Below are 18,778 nucleotides of genomic sequence, written 5' to 3' on the forward strand. Positions count from 1 at the left end.
TATATATATATATATATATACAGTATATATATATATATATATATAGAGAGAGAGAGAGAGAGAGAGAGAGAGAGAGAGAGAGAGAGAGATATGTGTGTGTATATTTTTATATATATATATATATATATATATATATATATATATATATATATATATATATATATATATATATATATCCAGTGGGATGCAAAGTGTTTGGGCAACATTGTTAATCGTCATGATTTTCCTGTATAAATCGTTGGTAGTTGTGATAAAAAAAAAAGAGATACACACAGTGATATTTGAGAAGTGAAATTAAGTGTATTGGATTTACAGAAAGTGTGCAATAATTGTTTAAACAACATTAGGCAGGTGCATAAATGTGGGCACCACAAAAAAAGAAATTAAATCAATATTTAGTATATCCTCCTTTTGCAGAAATTACAGCCTCTAAAGGCTTCATGTAGGTTCCAATGAGAGTCTGGATTCTGGTTGAAGATATTTGGGACCATTCCTCTTTACAAAACATCTCTAGTTCATCCAAGTTTATTGCCTTCCGAGCATGGACAGCTCTCTTTAACTCACACCACAGATTTTCAGTTATATTTAGGTCTGGGGACTGAGATGGCCATTCCAGAACGTCGTACTTGTTCTTCTGCATATATATGCATTAGTGGATTTTGAGCAGTGTTTAGGGTCGTTGTCTTGTTGAAAGATCCAGCCCCGGTGCTGCTTCAGCTTTGTCACTGATTCCTGGAAATTGGTCTACAGAATATGATGATACTGAGTGGAATCCATGCGTCAACTTTGACAAGATTCCCAGGCCCTACACTGGCCATGCAGCCCCACAGCATGAATGAACCACCACCATATTTTACTGTAGGTAGCAGGTGTTTTTCTTGAAATGCTGTGTTGTTTTTCCTCCATGCATAACGCCCCTTGTTATGCTCAAATAACTCAATTTTAGTTTCACCAGTCCACAGCACCTTATTCCAAAATGAAGCTGGCTTGTCCAAATGTGCTTTAGCATACCTCAAGCAGCTCTGTTTGTGCTGTGGGCGGAGAAAAGGCTTCCTCTGCATACAGCATCTCCTTGTGTAAAGTGCGCCGAATGGTTGAACGATGCACAGTGACTCCATCTGCTGCAAGATGATGTTGTAGGTCTTTGGTGCTGGTCTGTGGATTGACCCTGACAGTTCTCACCATTCGTCGCTTCTGTTTATCCGAGATTTTTCTTGGTCTACCACTTTAACTTGAACTGAGCCTGTGGTATTCCATTTCCTCAATATGTTCCTAACTGACAGAAACAGACAGCTGAAATCTCTGAGAAAATGTAACGATCGGTGTCAGCAAGAACTGATTTTCTGATTATTGGTGATCTGCATTATCGCCAATAATACAGATGTTATACCTGATTATGTGGTGAGCTGCAGAATCACCAATAATGCAGGTATAGCAAGACACAGGACACCCAGGTGTAAGATAAGTGTTTGGTGCAACAGTAAATATAGATAGAGATACCCACTATCCCAGAGGAGCTGGTAAAAGGAGATATCTCTAAAGAACACTGTAATCAGCAGGCTGGAGACACAGATGAGTTAGTGATAGGTTCACCCGAGGAGCGGGTGATGCACAGTTTGACAATGTATACTGACCACTCGTGGAGTGAGTGATTCAGACTGTACTTCAGCAGGTGATCACCTGTGGGGCAAGAGATCCAGGCAGTACCGCGTAGCTAGTCACCTGAGGAGCAGGTGATTAAGACTTTATTGCAGCTATCTACCTGAGGAGCAGGTGATTAAGACTGTACTGCAGCTATCTACCTGAGGAGCAGGTGATTAAGACTGTACTGCAGCTATCTACCTGAGGAGCAGGTGTTAAAGACTGTACTGCAGCTATCTACCTGAGGATCAGGTAATTCAGACTGTACTGCAGCTATCAACCTGAGGAGCAGGTGATTAATGAACTGAGAATCCCTCACCAGAACTAAGCTCACTGGTGAGGGCAGAAGAGTCAGACAAGCAGGTTCGGCAACACACGGACAGATACGGTACAAAGACAGAAGACTGAATCAGAGTGAGGTATAAGCTAAGTCGGCAACTAGATCAGATAGGCAAAGGCACAGAATCAAAAGACGGAAGAGTAGTTAAGGCTAGCAGAGGGTCATAACAAATAATACAATTCAATTAGTACTTTAAGCTATCAACAGAATCTGGCTAAGTGTGGATCCCCAGCTCCTGATGGTTCTAGCACACTTTCGGATCTGACTAAGGATCTGAGTGCTAACACGGAGCATATGCAACAGCAGACGAGGAACAACTGACAGGCATGTCCTATATATACTGGGAGCGCTCCTTAGCGCCGCCCCAGTCACTCAGCCAATCAGGATCAGTGTTGGAGTCAGCTGACCGGCTGATCAGCTGACTCCCCTTCTGCTTGCATAAAGGTCCTGTCTGTGTGCGCGCGCGTAGACCTCAGTCTATGTGCGACTGAGGGACCAGGCAAAGTTCCATCATGTAACAGTGCGGCGGAGGCCACTGGCTGAGACGCGGGGATAGCCGCCATGTCACTCAGCGCTGCGGCGGCCTCCCCCGCATTCACCATAGTTCCAGGCACAACTCCATCATGTACCTGCGCGGCGGAAACCGCCGGCTAAGATGCGGAGATAGCCGCCATGCCCCTCCCTGTTGCGGCGCCATCTCCGCTATGCTTTACAGAAAACTTTCTGTATCCTTCCCCTAAACCATGATGGTGAACAATCTTTGTCTTCAGGTCATTTGAGAGTTGTTTTGAGACCCCCATTTTGCTACTCTTTGGAGAAATTTAAAAGAGGAGGGAAACTTACAATTGATCTCCTTAAATACTCTTTCTTATAATTGGATTCACCTGTGTATGTAGGTCATGGGTCACTGAGCTTATCAAGCCAATTTGAGTTCCAATAATTAGTTCTAAAGCTTTTAGAATCAATAAAATGACAACCGTGCCCACATTTATGCGCCTAACTTTATTTAAGCAATTATTGCACACTTTCTGTAAATGCAATAAACTTAATATCACTTCTCAAATATCACTGTGTATGTCTCCTATATGATATATTTAACTGACATTTTTTATTGTAACAACCAACGAGTTATGCAGGAAAATCATGACGATTAACAACGTTGCCCAAACTTTCGCATCCCACTGTATATATATATATATATATATATATATATATATATATATATATATATATATTTACAATGAATGGAAGGGTTACTTAGTTCTGCTTAAAGTTACACATAACTATGCGGGACTCTGAGTCTGTTATAGCCCAGGACAGTTATTTGTACTGCCATTGCTGTGGGTCTTCTGTCACGTGACCCCTCCTTATAACATGTACAGTAAAAGTAGATACACATTCTACTTAAGTTAATTTTTTCTGGGTGTTAATGAGAACTGTGACCCTGTGACTCTGCATGAATGCTCTTTGTTCATTTTGTCTGCAATCTGTAGGCAGTCTTGCTTTGTATTTTTTTCCTCCAAGCAATCAATATCAAAGGGGCATTTGTTAAACCCATTAGAAAAGCAGATAGATCTGATCAATGCTAAAAGAACTCTCAGTGTTGAGAGGAAACCAATAATCTGCGTTCTCCGGATCAATCCGATCCTCCTTCTCTACCTGTCAAGGCCTCGAGCTGGCAGGTCTGGATGCAAACCAACTTTCATTATGGTCCCTCCTTTGTCAATCTAAAGTTATCAGGAAGAGGCAAGGAAGCTGCTGTATGCTGCATAGATTTACACTGCATTTGTAAATTCTATGTTCTACTAAATGATTTAGATTTACCTTTTTTCATCTCTCATGCAAGAAGCTTCAGTTGTATTTGTGAGGGGCTTAGACTTAAAGGAATCAGTTATGAAACATGGTAATATGACTTAAACATCAGCGCTCACTAAATTAGTAAAAGTATGCTTCATTCGAACTTTAACATTTAGTTGTGCAGATCTGTTCAGCTGACACATCCTAACTGCACAAGGTTATATTTTTTTATTGATTCACAAAGCTTTCTCTTAGGCTGGGTGCACACGTAGCAGAATTGCTAGTGTATCGGGAAACAATGCGTTTTATTCAGCAATGTTAGTCTATAAGACGCAGAAGAAGCTGCGTTTGTACAGTATGGGCTTGATTCACAAAAGAGTGCTAACTGTTAGCACAGCCGTTTTTGCGCAAATTTTTGCGTTTGTGCGAGATCGCGAATTTTCATGCGCAATGAAATGTTTTCACGCGCAATCGTTACCGTTTTGCGTGCAAATGAGAATTTTCATGCGAGAACAGAAAAAGATTTTGCACGAAAATTTGCATTTGTACGCAAAAATGTTCAATTGCGCGTAAAAATTCGCGATCGCGCTCAAACGCAAAAATTCACGTGAAAACGGCCGTGCTAACAGTTAGCACTCTTTTGTGAATCAAGCCCCATGTGTTTCGAAAATGCTGGTAGTGTTGCATAATATGCAGGCTTGCTGCAAAAACGCACATAGTGAAAGTCTATGGTAACACATATGCATTTTGTTTTTTAATGTGTTTTTTAATGCGTTTTTAATTAAAAAGCAAAGATCTCTGATGTGTTTTCACTTCCTGTTGTCTTCGTAGTGATTTACATAAATAAAATAAAAAAACACATACATAACGCATATGCAAACCGCAAACGCATTAAAACGCATGCAAAACGCATTAAAAATGCATCAACGTAAAAAAAAACCAGAAATGCAAAATGCACCAAAAACGCGGTAAAAACACAATAGCAAATCGTAAACGCACCATCCTAAAACGCTACTTTTTCACGCTATGTCATACTGTATATGAACCCAGCCTTAAAAATTATCTTGTTACTTATTTTTCACTTCTACTATAAAGATGAGATAATGAATTACAGCTAAGAAATAGAACATCAATAGCAAAGAAAGGAGTTTCATATTGTTTTTCAGTGCAGGAAGAGTTTAAAAACTTCAGTTATCTATGCAAAAGAGCTTCTCTGAGTTATTCGACCCATTAAGTCGAATACACTCCCGTTTTCTTAAGCACTTACAGCCAAAAAACAGTGAGAGACAGCTTGAGATAAGGTTTTACTGCAGGAAAGTTCAAAGGGTGTGGTTTCTAAACTGCAAATATGACAGAATGTTGCAATGTTAATGTTAATTTAGAAAAATCTATATAATGGAAAATAAAAAATATGAGACTATTTATTTGCCTCTGATGTTCTATTCTTATCCGTATTACACATACTATTCATTGTATCATAAGTTTGTTTTTTGTTTTGTTTTGTTTTATTGCTTCAGCTTTGCTTTAAGTTCATAATGATAGAAAATCATGAGTTCAGTAAGATTGTCAGTAGAGAGAGATAAATTGTGAGTTATTAATTAAGGAAAAATAACTCATGTGTTAAGGCAGATAGGGCCCAATGCAGTAAACTCCGGTAAATGACAATGTAAAAAGTTAAAAAATAGAAGCAAGATCAATAATTGATTGATATTTGCCATGTAATTGGTTCATGTTGTCTGATCTACAATGATCCTGCATGTCATCATCTTTACTACTGGCAGACATAAAAAAAATTGACAGCACCCACTGCCATTATTTACAACCACATACTCTAACATTGTGATAGGCTAAAAGGTTGTTTTTTTTATTGATATTCATATGCACAGAGGAAGAAAATGGTTGCTTGGCAGCTGAAAACAGCCATTATTTCCCACAATGCAACAAGGTTCACAGTGAGGAAACTGTAAGGACCTAGGTCCTGACATCACACTGTAGGAGGAGTTTCCCCACAATATCAGCCATACAGACCACCCTAGTGGGCAGAAATCACCTTATGCGCAGCTCTGGGTATCAGTGGGTTCTGTAGTGTCTCACACAATGAGATACAATAGTACTGTGATGATCGCTGCTGCAGCAGCTGTTGCTGGAAGTAGTAGTGCTGCAGCTCAGGCAGTTCTGATCTATTTCCATGCAAACTGCATAGCTTTGTCTGTCTTTCCCTGCTGTCAGCTTGTGACTGATTATCATTCACCTGTGTGGGAATCTGCATGTCTGCTCCCATTGGATGACCTCAGTATAAAGATCTGCTTCCTGCAGGGTTTCCTTGGGTTTGCATAGCTTCAGTTAAGCCTGTCTTGCTGTCGCTTTAGCCCCCGATCGTGTTTCTTGTTATTATGATACTTTGCTGGTTTTGCATCATATATTGGTTCATTGCTCATATATATGCATACCAGCACGTTTATTATTTTCCTTGTATTTGTGTTACGTTGATACATCAGTGTCGCTGATGTATACGTACACGAACTGTTTATATCCTGTGTGCAGTTAGTCAGCTTTCCAGCACGTTTTGGTAGGTTGCGCGTACCGTGACCACCCGTGCTGAGGTAGTTACCCTGCTCCTGGTTACCGTTTGTGGATTGCGTTCATCTCTGCGAAGAGATAACGAATCCTTCTGAATCCTGTTCTGTTACTGTTTGTGGATTGCGTTCATCTCTGCGAAGAGATAACGAATCCTTCTGAATCCTGTTCTGTTACCGTTTGTGGATTGCGTTCATCTCTGCGAAGAGATAGCGAATCCTTCTGAGTCCTGTTCCCTGTATTACTCCATTCCTAGTCAGCGTTCCTGCTTATGTCATATATCGGTTCATTGCCGATATATACATATGTTAGTCAGACGTTACAAATAGTTTCATTGATAGCTGTAATTGTAATACGCTAGGAAAACATACTTATTGTATATTTATCTGTGTTACGTTCATCTATCTTAATCCTGCTGTTCCCTGACTGTCCTGTCCTGTCTTTGTGAGGCACGCCATCGCCGCAGCGCATTGGCTGCCTCATTCCAGTCTGTCTGGTTTTGGACGCTTGCTGTCGCTAAGTAGCCGCTTGCTAGCAAGCGTTCATTCTGTCTACCTGTCCTGATCTCCTCAGTTCTGGTTTGTGCGCTCAGCGCTACTTTGCGCTGAGACGTTATAACGAAAGCATTGTTTGTGGCTGTCAGATCTGCACCGGCTCTGTGCGCCACAATCTCCTATTGGAGTCAGTCCTCCCCTCCACTATACTAGGGATAGCCTGTTTCCTGGTGCTAGTGTGTGTACCTCCTCCACGCCAGCTCATACGTTGCATGCTGACTGTGGAGAATACACCACCAAGCCTTACATTATGCAAACCCGATTACCAATCCCTATTGTGGGGGGAATTTCCAGAAATTATGACACTGTTTGTCAGGGGTCCTGCTCCTTTAAAAAATTTGAAAAGCTTGGTCCTGAAGTTACAGACAAATTTATATCAGAATTGGTTAAAGTTCTGGCCAATCCCGACTTTCGGGCTTCTGCAATTTCTACCTGGTCTGATTGGATCGTTTGTGCTCTTTTTAAGGGCAAACTTTTTGATTGGGCAATCGATGTCTTAGATCACACTCAGTTTAGACAAAGTCCTTTGCAATTTATAGCTTTTGTAATTCACAATTGGTTGCGCATAGATCCATTGCCTTTTCCTCTTAATGAACTCCTGGCAGCAGGCCAATCAGCTGCTCCTTCAATTGCTTGCAAGAATGAGCAGCAAGCAGAAAGTGTTACTGATAATTTTCCTGCAGCTTTGAATAAATCATCAAAAACCGCAAGGTCAAAGGCAAAACGCAAACGTTCTAAAAAACGTGTCCAATCTGCAGAGTCGTTATCCTTAGCGACTGAGACCTATAATGAGATTCTGCCATTAACAGATAATGAAATGCAATTGTCTTTCAGGGGAGTTAAATGGACTTATGAAACTACTAATGAACTTTCATCACTGGCTAGGGAAAATAAAGATTTTTGTTTAAAAGAATTATCGGAGTATGATTATGAGGAGATATTACAGAGTATTGAACAAATCAACTTATTTGTGAAGCAAGGAAAGTTTGCATACACTACAGTTAAACACTTGCTACAGGTATTAGAGATTCTTAAGAATAAGGAATCTGCCAATCACCTGCTAATTAACCCAATCTATGTCCCTGCCACAATCATATCTGCAAACTGTGATCTGCCTGTTAAGTATGCTTGGAATCCTCCATTTGAGAAAGGAGAGATGGAAGCTCTGGTCAATGAATGGAAGAATGATTCAAGTTCATTTTGTCAATTTTACAGTGCAAAAAGTGAATTAGTATTGAATGCATGCATTAAGTCTGCCTATAACCTAATAAAAACTGGTGTGTGTGGGTATGACTTTGTGGCTCCATTGATCGATGTGTGGAAAATGATTTTGGATGATTTTTATGCGATTCAATCAGTTGATACCAGGGAAGACACACTGTCAATTGGAGACTGTCCCACTTCTCCAGTTACTGAGTCCCTGCCATGTCTTGTGAATGTTCCTGTAACCCCACCCTGTACCATGGATAACTCAGTGTTACTTCCCAGTAAAACAGAAGCCACTGATACTTTCTTAACTTTGCCCTGCACAAATTTCTCAGCAGAGAATCCAGAGGTCCTGCTGACTTCTGAGTCCAGCCTAGCCAGTACTCATGAGTCTTTGTTCAGTGAAACAGACACCAGAAAAATCTTGCCTGTCTCTGCAAACACTTCTGCAGAAATTACCCGTGTTAATAAAGTTCAACTCCTGTCTGATCCAGCAGATGCCAATAGATGCACTACATCAGTTTCCGAGTCCCAGCAATCCTGTCCAGAAATCTCAGAACCCCAGCATCTGAATTTTCCAATTTTACAATTGAATGGTGATTCAGATGCGCAAACATTGTGTCTTGATCTTCCTGTTTCTACACCTCGCTCTAGTTTCGTGAATAGCTCAGAGCATCTGCTCTGTGAACCTGAAATCGCAGAATTATTACCTTGTTCAGAAAATGTTCCAATAAATTTGCCCTGTACCATGAATTGTGCAGTAGATCTCTCCAATGAAACTCAGGTCACAGAATCATTATGCTGTCCAGCAGGTGCTTCCATGGTTTTGCCCTGCAATATGGACTGTTCAGTGATCCTGTCCAGTGAAGCTGTGGTCGCAGAGTCTTATGCTTCACCCAGTACTTTGGATATTTCAAACCCTCTAGCAGAAGGGTCTGAGGCACTGCTTACCTCAGTTGGTGTTGCAGTAATATTCACTTGTCTAGCAGCTGTTTTGGAATTACAGTCTGCTCTAATAAAACTTGGTGAATTTCTGCCCAGCAAAGCAGAAGCCATTGAAATATTGTCCTCGTCAGCAATTGTGTTAGATACCTTGCCCTGTACACAGTCTGATTTAACCAATGTTGAGTCCCTCTCCAGTGTTGTAACAGCCGAGGAACTCCAGCCCTGTCCTCTGAATGTTTCAGAAGTCTTGCCCTGTAACATGGATAATTCTGATTCTCTGGTCAAAATAATAGAAATCTCAGAATTTCAGTCCGGTCTGATGAGTGTTCCTGAAACCCAGCCCTGTATCCTGAAAGATTCTGGTTCTCTGGCCGCTGTGGCAGAGGTTCCAGAGTCCCCTTCCTGTCCAGGGAATACCTCAGTTTTGCCTAGTCCAGTGGGGGCTGCTGCAATACTGACTTGTTCTGCAGCGCCTCATGAGCTCCAATCCAGTGTATTAAATGAGTCTCTGTCCAGTCCAGAGGTAGTTGTGGAGTCCCTATCTGGTACAGTGCATACATCAGAAGATTTGTCCTGTCTTGTTAGTGACCCTGAATCTGATTTGTTACTGACTTTGCTGGAATCAGCGACATCTAAGTCTGATCCAGCATTCTCGTGTAAAAGTCCAGTAGTTGCGAAGTTTAGTCATGATGATTTTTTTTTGGCCAGTCCTGGTTTTGGTCCTGTCTTGGCTGACCCTGAGGCTCACAGTTCCTTGACATGCCCAGAGGTTTCTCTTGTGCCGGTGTGCCCAGATGTTCTTTGTGTGCCAGAATGCCCAAGTGTGTCTAAGGTGTTAGCGTGCTCTGACGCTTCCTTAGTGGGAACACGTTCTGATGTTGCCAGTCTGCCTGCATGCCCAGAGATGGTTCTGGTCCCTGAAAGCCCTGATATTGATGTTTGTCCTTGTGGCCCTGACTCGGGAATTGCCCTAGGTTCCATAGGGGTTCTTGATAGTTCTCCATGTGAGCCTAAGGGGCATTCTGACCTATGGGGATCTCTTTGGAGCTTCAAGGTGTTCTGGGAGGTCTCTGAGAAAACTTGTCCTGGTGCCTTGGACTGGTTCAACAGTGGGTTTTGTGTTGGTAAAGACAGTACCGGTGGGCATTGCAAAGGCTTTGGCGTTTCTGAACGGTTCCTGGAAGGCGGTGGGTATCGCTCAGGGAATTTCGGAGGGCTTTCTTCTGGAAATCATGGTTCTGATGGGTGTCACATTGGGGCTTGTAGTACTGATGGGCATGGTTCTGTAGGTTCTGGTTCTGATGGGTCCAGTCTTGTGGGGACTGATTCTGGAATTCGGTCTTGCCGGGCTGTCCCGGTCATCATGAATTATCAGTCGGACTGTTTTGTTGGGAATTTCAGTTTTGAAAAGCGTCTGGAATCCGCTTTTAAGGGCGGGGGTACTGTGATGATCGCTGCTGCAGCAGCTGTTGCTGGAAGTAGTAGTGCTGCAGCTCAGGCAGTTCTGATCTATTTCCATGCAAACTGCATAGCTTTGTCTGTCTTTCCCTGCTGTCAGCTTGTGACTGATTATCATTCACCTGTGTGGGAATCTGCATGTCTGCTCCCATTGGATGACCTCAGTATAAAGATCTGCTTCCTGCAGGGTTTCCTTGGGTTTGCATAGCTTCAGTTAAGCCTGTCTTGCTGTCGCTTTAGCCCCCGATCGTGTTTCTTGTTATTATGATACTTTGCTGGTTTTGCATCATATATTGGTTCATTGCCCATATATATGCATACCAGCACGTTTATTATTTTCCTTGTATTTGTGTTACGTTGATGCATCAGTGTCGCTGATGTATACGTACACGAACTGTTTATATCCTGTGTGCAGTTAGTCAGCTTTCCAGCACGTTTTGGTAGGTTGCGCGTACCGTGACCACCCGTGCTGAGGTAGTTACCCTGCTCCTGGTTACCGTTTGTGGATTGCGTTCATCTCTGCGAAGAGATAACGAATCCTTCTGAATCCTGTTCTGTTACTGTTTGTGGATTGCGTTCATCTCTGCGAAGAGATAACGAATCCTTCTGAATCCTGTTCTGTTACCGTTTGTGGATTGCGTTCATCTCTGCGAAGAGATAGCGAATCCTTCTGAGTCCTGTTCCCTGTATTACTCCATTCCTAGTCAGCGTTCCTGCTTATGTCATATATCGGTTCATTGCCGATATATACATATGTTAGTCAGACGTTACAAATAGTTTCATTGATAGCTGTAATTGTAATACGCTAGGAAAACATACTTATTGTATATTTATCTGTGTTACGTTCATCTATCTTAATCCTGCTGTTCCCTGACTGTCCTGTCCTGTCTTTGTGAGGCACGCCATCGCCGCAGCGCATTGGCTGCCTCATTCCAGTCTGTCTGGTTTTGGACGCTTGCTGTCGCTAAGTAGCCGCTTGCTAGCAAGCGTTCATTCTGTCTACCTGTCCTGATCTCCTCAGTTCTGGTTTGTGCGCTCAGCGCTACTTTGCGCTGAGACGTTATAACGAAAGCATTGTTTGTGGCTGTCAGATCTGCACCGGCTCTGTGCGCCACAATCTCCTATTGGAGTCAGTCCTCCCCTCCACTATACTAGGGATAGCCTGTTTCCTGGTGCTAGTGTGTGTACCTCCTCCACGCCAGCTCATGCGTTGCATGCTGACTGTGGAGAATACACCACCAAGCCTTACAAGTACTATCAGAATACAGTAAAATAATAATGCATTGGAGTGGTTCTGTGCCTGCAACTTAATGAGGCAACAGCAGTAGTGTACATACAGCTCTGGGTGTCAGTGGGCTGTGGAGTGTCACAAACAAAAACAAAGAAACACAGGAGAACGATGTGCTAGCCCTCAAAAGGGTGGTTTGCAGTGCTTTAGATGCTCTCACTAACAGTCAGCACAGCAGCCAGCAGATAATTGATCCAATATGGCCACCGCAATGGCTTTTTGATGGGGGTGGGGTGATCCAGGAAGAGGTGCTAACTGATTGGCTTCCATGTGTTTGCTGACTGTGAGGTAAGGGATCAAAGTTTAGCTCAATGATGATGTATAGGGGGTGGGTCGAACATGCCAAATATTCGCTGTTTGGCCCGAATGCGAACAGCCGATGTTCACAGAATACTGCTTGCCGACGAACTGTTCGGGCCATCTTTAGTGGCAGGAATCACATCCTATTACTATGGAGGAGAGTATACAGACCAGCACAGCGGTTGACAGCTGTTTTGTACTGTATTACAACACAGAGTTTCACCAGGACGTTTTTTTCCAACAAATTAAAATAAACTGCCATTTTCCATGGTGACAAGACAAGACGTATAACATTTATATTGCGCTTTTCTCCTTGCGGACTCAAAGCGCCAGAGCAGAGCAGCAGCCACTAGGGCGTGCTCTATTGGCAGTAGCAGTGTAAGGGAGACTTGCCAAAGGTCTCCTACTGAATTAGTGCTGGCTTACTGAACAGGCAGAGCCGAGATTCGAACCCTGGTCTCCTGTGTCAGAGGCAGAGCCCTTAACCATTACACCATCAGCCAACTGCTGGTGTAATATGGTGAACATGTGCTACCGCTCAGTCTTTTCTAACATTTGCATTTGGCTGGCTTGTGCTCCCCTTCTCTATCTATGGCTTGCAGAGTCATTGGAGTCGATTCACAAAACTTCTCATGAATGAATTATTTTTACCTAATTAATAAAAAAAAAAACGTTAAGCACATTTACAAGCAAAATAATCATTCAATGTAAGTTGTGCCTGATTGACTTAATTTATTCCTTTCTTACCTTAATGATATTATATTTTTGCTCTTTGGGAGCTTAAAAATGTAACATAGATAAGGTTACATATAACACAGATGAAAATAGGTGAAAAAGCTTTGTGAATAATGCCCATTGCAGGACCTGAGATTCTGTGCAGTCCTGAGTGAGATCACAGATAATTCTACAAGCAGTAAAAAGGATTGATTTGGAAACACTGCCTATTTGGGCAATGGCTTGCCATCCAGATCGCATGCCATTGCCATTGTGGACAGCATGCTGCAGTCACCCAAATCTCTGTAGCAATGCATGGCACAGCTAAGCAATTTGGATGCAAACTCGCATCATTACAAGTGCCGGCATACATCCTGCATACGTCGGCCCAGTGGAAACTGGCCCTAATAGTTTTAATAATGTGACTTCTATGGATGCATTCTATCTTCCCATGTGCAGAATGAATGATTAATGTATTGTATAGAAAGTTGTTAAAGGATAATTTTCAAAAAGTTATTATAATTTTTTTTCTCAAGTGGCTAGCTAGTGTCTGTAAACATGTGTGTTGTTATTAATATTATTATTATTTTTTCCCCTGCCTGGACAAAGTCTCTATTTCCATTTGCACACTGATTTTAAATACAAGAAGCCTTCGTGTTTCCTTCTGTCAATCCCTTCACACCTCTTCTCCTGTTTTCTTCCTTCTTCCTAGTATAAGCTGGCACAGATTCAACCTTAGAGATTATCACTTGTTTGTTTCTCGGCCCTTTGAAATCTGAAGATGTGAATCTTCCTTCTTTTTTTTTCCTTTGGATTCACTGTTCTGAATATTGCACTCTACTTGTTTTGAGGCTATGATTATAACATTTCATCAAGACACCTATGTCTTAATGAGAGCAAAACATTTGCAAAAGTAGAAACAGCAGCATGACTAAGCAATGTATTTAGAAAACCTTGGGTATGTATTGATGCCTCTATTAAACCAAGGTAAACCCCGTTAGTCCAAATTAATAATCACTTAGACACCATGAATTTCATTAAAAGGGATCAAAGTATCCTTTTATTAACAAAGCAAAATTAAAATATAGCTTCCAGATCATATAACTACCAAATCAGTATAGAACTGGTAAATATAAATTCCTTTAAAGGGACTCCGAGCAGTGCAGAAACTATGGAAAGATGCATATCATTTTAAAGCTCTCTTTCTCCTCTTTCCAATGATATATAAATCGCCGCCCTATGCCTTTTAGTTTTCACTATTTTCGCGATTGAAATTGCCTCGGCCGCGATTTCAATCGCAAAAATAGAGAAAACTAAAAGGCTTAGGGCGACGATTTAGGTGTCGCCAGAAAGAGGAGAAAGAGAGCTTTAAAATGATATCCATCTTTCCATAGTTATATTGTATTACACAGGGCGACTTTTTCTGCTGAATGGACCTGCTGACACTGGGGATAGTGTTGTCCTGTGTAATACAATATAACTATGGAAAGATGCATATCATTTTAAAGCTCTCTTTCTCCTCTTTCTGCCGACACCTAAATCGTCACCCTACGCCTTTTAGTTTTCTCTATTTTCGCGATTGAAATCGCGACCGCGGCAATTTCAATCGCGAAAATAGCGAAAACTAAAAGGCGTAGGGCGGTAGTTTATATATCATTGGAAAGAGGAGAAAGAGCTTTAAAATGATATGCATCTTTCCATAGTTTCTGCACTGCTCGGAGTCCCTTTAAACAGATGTCTTTACATTTTTTACATTGCAGTCTTAAAAAACACAGTATTCCTGGTAATACCTAGTTTTAACCCATATCGCCATGTTTAAAACGTTTTCTTTTACTTACTTGGGGCCCCCATAGTCCCTGTCCTTCAAGTCGTTATGTGCAGAGCTCTCCAGACCACGGAGAGTGATCATTGATCAATGAGGTGGGCCAGTGTATACACACTAGTGCACAACTTAGCTAACTCATGCCCTTTACCGAGCCACACAGAAGATCAAGGACGACGACCAGAAGGACAGCGAGGGACCTACAAGACTATGGGTACTTGAAGAAGCCCCGGGTAAGTAAAAGAACAGTCTTCCTTTCCAACTTTGGTATCCTTTAAGGGCTTTCCAGAAAGAAAACATACCTCTTAACTTCTTGTGATAAGTAAGGGGGAACATATAACCCTTGCCAAACCTCTAATAACACCCCTACCACACCCCTAGTCACACATCAGAAAAAGGAATCATAAGCAAAAGACAAAGCTTAAAGCGGGATTGTCACCATAAAAATCTAATTGCAACATCAACTGGTCTGAGTGTATTAAGTGATAAAAATGCTAATCCTGCATTCAAAACTTTCAAAACTTTTTCTGCTGTTATGATTTAAAGTTATCACATACTTAAGGAGTACTGGCCCTTTAGTAGTTAGTGCCAAATAGTTGCATGCTGGTGGTTCTTTTTATCTATAATATATTCCTCCTCTCCTATCTATTTCCCTGTCTAGCTTAATATCTGAAACATGATCCCCTGCTCACTTGTGTTTACAAGCAACGCTGAGGTGACTCAGCGATTGGAGGAGGAAAGAAAAAAGTAAAAGGCAAAAATGACATCAGGATTTATCCTAAACTGTAGGCAAAAGACATGGTTCCCACCAGGAACAGAATTCTCTTCATTTACTATATAACATTCCCTGAAATCAAAACTTGGACAGTACAATACATGTGTTATGTAAGTAGATCATGTATTTATCTACTTATATATGTGTTTTTTCCCTGGCATAGTATGGCTAATCCTACTGCTTTAAGATTTTAACTATAAAAACAAAAAGTTTTTCAACTTAAAGGATTGGAATAGTGTTTAGAGACAACTAACAAAATGTTCAGTTCAAAAAATGCATATGTATACATAGATCCTTACATCAATCCTGAAAGAGAGAAACAAAAATTTGCTTTCCTAAAACAGAAAGAATTTGCGATAATTCAGGTTGGAGTGAGCTCGAGATGTCTCCCAGGCACCACTGCTGAATATTATTCAGCAGTGGTGCCTGGGAGACATCTCGAGCTCACTCCAACCTGAATTATCGCAAATTCTTTCTGTTTTAGGAAAGCAAATTTTTGTTTTTCTTAACATCTTAGTAAGGGGGCTTTTAGGACCATTGTAGTCCCTTACACACTCCAATGAGTTCTGGGTCACCATGAGCTTGCTGGTTAGTCTGTACCTGAAAGAGAGAAAAATGACATTGAGAGAGGCACAAAGGAATTTCATTCCCAAAGAGGGACTGTAGTAGCAGTAGAGTATTGTACCATGTTAGTCATCCAGTAAAAAGCAGGACGCTTTGAATCAGGATGATACCATTTGCTGGCTAACTTTAAAGAAAGAGTGAGCTTTTGGCCAATAAGCCTGAGTCCTAGTTATGTGAGGGTTAATTCCCCACTACTAGGAGAAACATAATGCACACATTGGTTCAAAACTGTAGATGCCATCTGCAGGTGAGTCTGAGACCTGCAAGTCAATCTCAGGGTAGTGGACACTCCCACACATGTAGATGGGTAAAGTGCTTCAGTCCTGCACAAGTTATACCAGCAGATAGAGCCAGTCTATTCCAGGCTCCTGACAGTAGCAAAGTAAATGGGCAGAATGCAACAGGTCAGTGATCAGGAGATTGGAATTACAAATCAGGCTCTTATCATACAGGAACAGCAATGCTCAGGAGATCAGCAGTACTCAAGGCCTAGCCACTAAATATTCTACCAAAATCTGAGGGAAGGAAGAGCCTTTGTAAAAGATGTCCATAATTTGTCCCAAGTGAATTCCAAGACAAATGAAGTTTGTGGCAAGTTCATATTGATTATGAGATCCAGATAGTACCTGTAGATGAAACTGTACATTGCACGTTTGTTTAAAGTGATGAGAGTACCTGCTGGTGGGCATTAGAAAGTCATACAGTCCCATAAATATACTGCCACCAACAGGTAAAACAAGACATTGCCACATTCCTCAGTATTGTTATTTTTACTACAGATGACACTGGAGTAAACTGCCTGACACTACAGGGGACACTGACAGGGTCTGCTAATTAGAGGGGTTTGTTTGATATTAAAGGAGATATTGAGGGGTGGTAGGGAAGTGGGGAGGGTGGACTGCCTGACACTACAGAGAGAAACTATGAGAAAACACTGCCTGTCACTAAAGGTGGTACCATGGTAACTCTTCCTTACATTAATAGGAATATTGGGGAGACTGTTTGACACTGAGGGGAACACTTAGAGGAGGTTTTCCTGATCCTAAAGAAGCTGGAGAGAGAATTGCTTAGCACTAAGGAAAAACTGTGAATCAAAGTACCTGACACCAAGGGAACCCTAAGGGGATCTCCTGGCATAGCAATATAGTTCTCCTGAATACAGCAGCCAGACTGTCCCAGTGCACCTGCCTGCCTGTCTGATCATCTGCGACAATAATGTTTGGGACTTATAGTTGTTGCAATTAGACGCCTCCTACTGTCTTCACAGACGCACTAAGTGAATTAGCTTGACACTACTGGGGAAAGTGGGGGAAAAGGGTATCTGTCTCTCACTTTTTGAGGAGCAAGAAGAGATTATTTCCCTGTCATTTCTGGGGTCACTACTACTGAGAAAAATCATATGCGCAGTAGTAGTAGAAAAAAACTACTATAAAAATTATTTGGCGTGTGTTCTTGCTTGCTGGTGGCTTGAAAGACAGTTTATTGATGAGGTGTTAAAATATCACACTATTTCACTTATTGAATATTGATATTACTTATTGATAATAATATTAAAATACCACTTAACCACTTGAGGACCACAGTCTTTTCGCCCCTTAAGGACCAGAGCCTTTTTCTCCATTCAGACCACTGCAGCTTTCACGGTTTATTGCTCGGTCATACAACCTACCACCTAAAGGAATTTTACCTCCTTTTCTTGTCACTAATACAGCTTTCTTTTGCTGCTATTTGATTGCTGCTGCGAGTTTTAGTTTTTATTATATTCATCAAAAAAGACATGAATTTTGGCAAAAAAATGACTTTTTTAACTTGCTGTGCTGACATTTTTCAAATAAAGTAAAATTTCCTATACATTTGAGCGCGAAAGTTATTCTGCTACATGTCTTTGATAAAAAAAAAACATTCAGTGTATATTTATTGAATTGGGTAAAAGTTATAGCGTTTACAAACTATGGTGCCAAAAGTGAATTTTCCCATTTTCAAGCATCTCTGACTTTTCTGCGCACCTGTCAGGTTTCATGAGGGGCTAAAATTCCAGGATAGTACAAATACCCCCCAAATGACCCCATTTTGGAAAGAAGACATCCCAAAGTATTCAGTGAGAGGCATGGTGAGTTCATAGAAGATTTTATTTTTTGTCACAAGTTAGTGGAAAATGACACTTTCTGACAAAAAAAAGAAAAAAAAAAGTTTCCATTTCTTCTAACTTGCGACAAAAAAAAATGAAATCTGCCACGGACTCACTATGCTCCTCTCTGAATACCTTGAAGTGTCTACTTTCCAAAATGGGGTCATTTGTGGGGTGTGTTCACTGTCCTGGCATTTTGGGGGGTGCCTAATTGTAAGCACCCCTATAAAGCCTAAAGATGCTCATTGGACTTTTGGCCCCTTAGCGCAGTTAGGCTGCAAAAAAGTGCCACACATGTGGTATTGCCGTACTCAGGAGAAGTAGTATAATGTGTTTTGGGGTGTATTTTTACACATACCCATGCTGGGTGGGAGAAATATCTCCGTAAATGACAATTGTTTTATTTTTTTTACACACAATTGTCTATTTATAGAGATATTTCTCCCACTCAGCATGGGTATGTGGAAAAATACACCCCAAAACACATTATACTACTTCTCCTGAGTACGGCGATACCACATGTGTGGCACTTTTTTGCACCCTAACTGCGCTAAGGGGCCCAAAGTTCAATGAGTACCTTTAGGATTTCACAGGTCATTTTGAGAAATT

This window comes from Hyperolius riggenbachi, chromosome 6, assembly GCF_040937935.1.
Source record: "Hyperolius riggenbachi isolate aHypRig1 chromosome 6, aHypRig1.pri, whole genome shotgun sequence".
In the NCBI taxonomy this organism is placed as follows: domain Eukaryota; kingdom Metazoa; phylum Chordata; class Amphibia; order Anura; family Hyperoliidae; genus Hyperolius; species Hyperolius riggenbachi.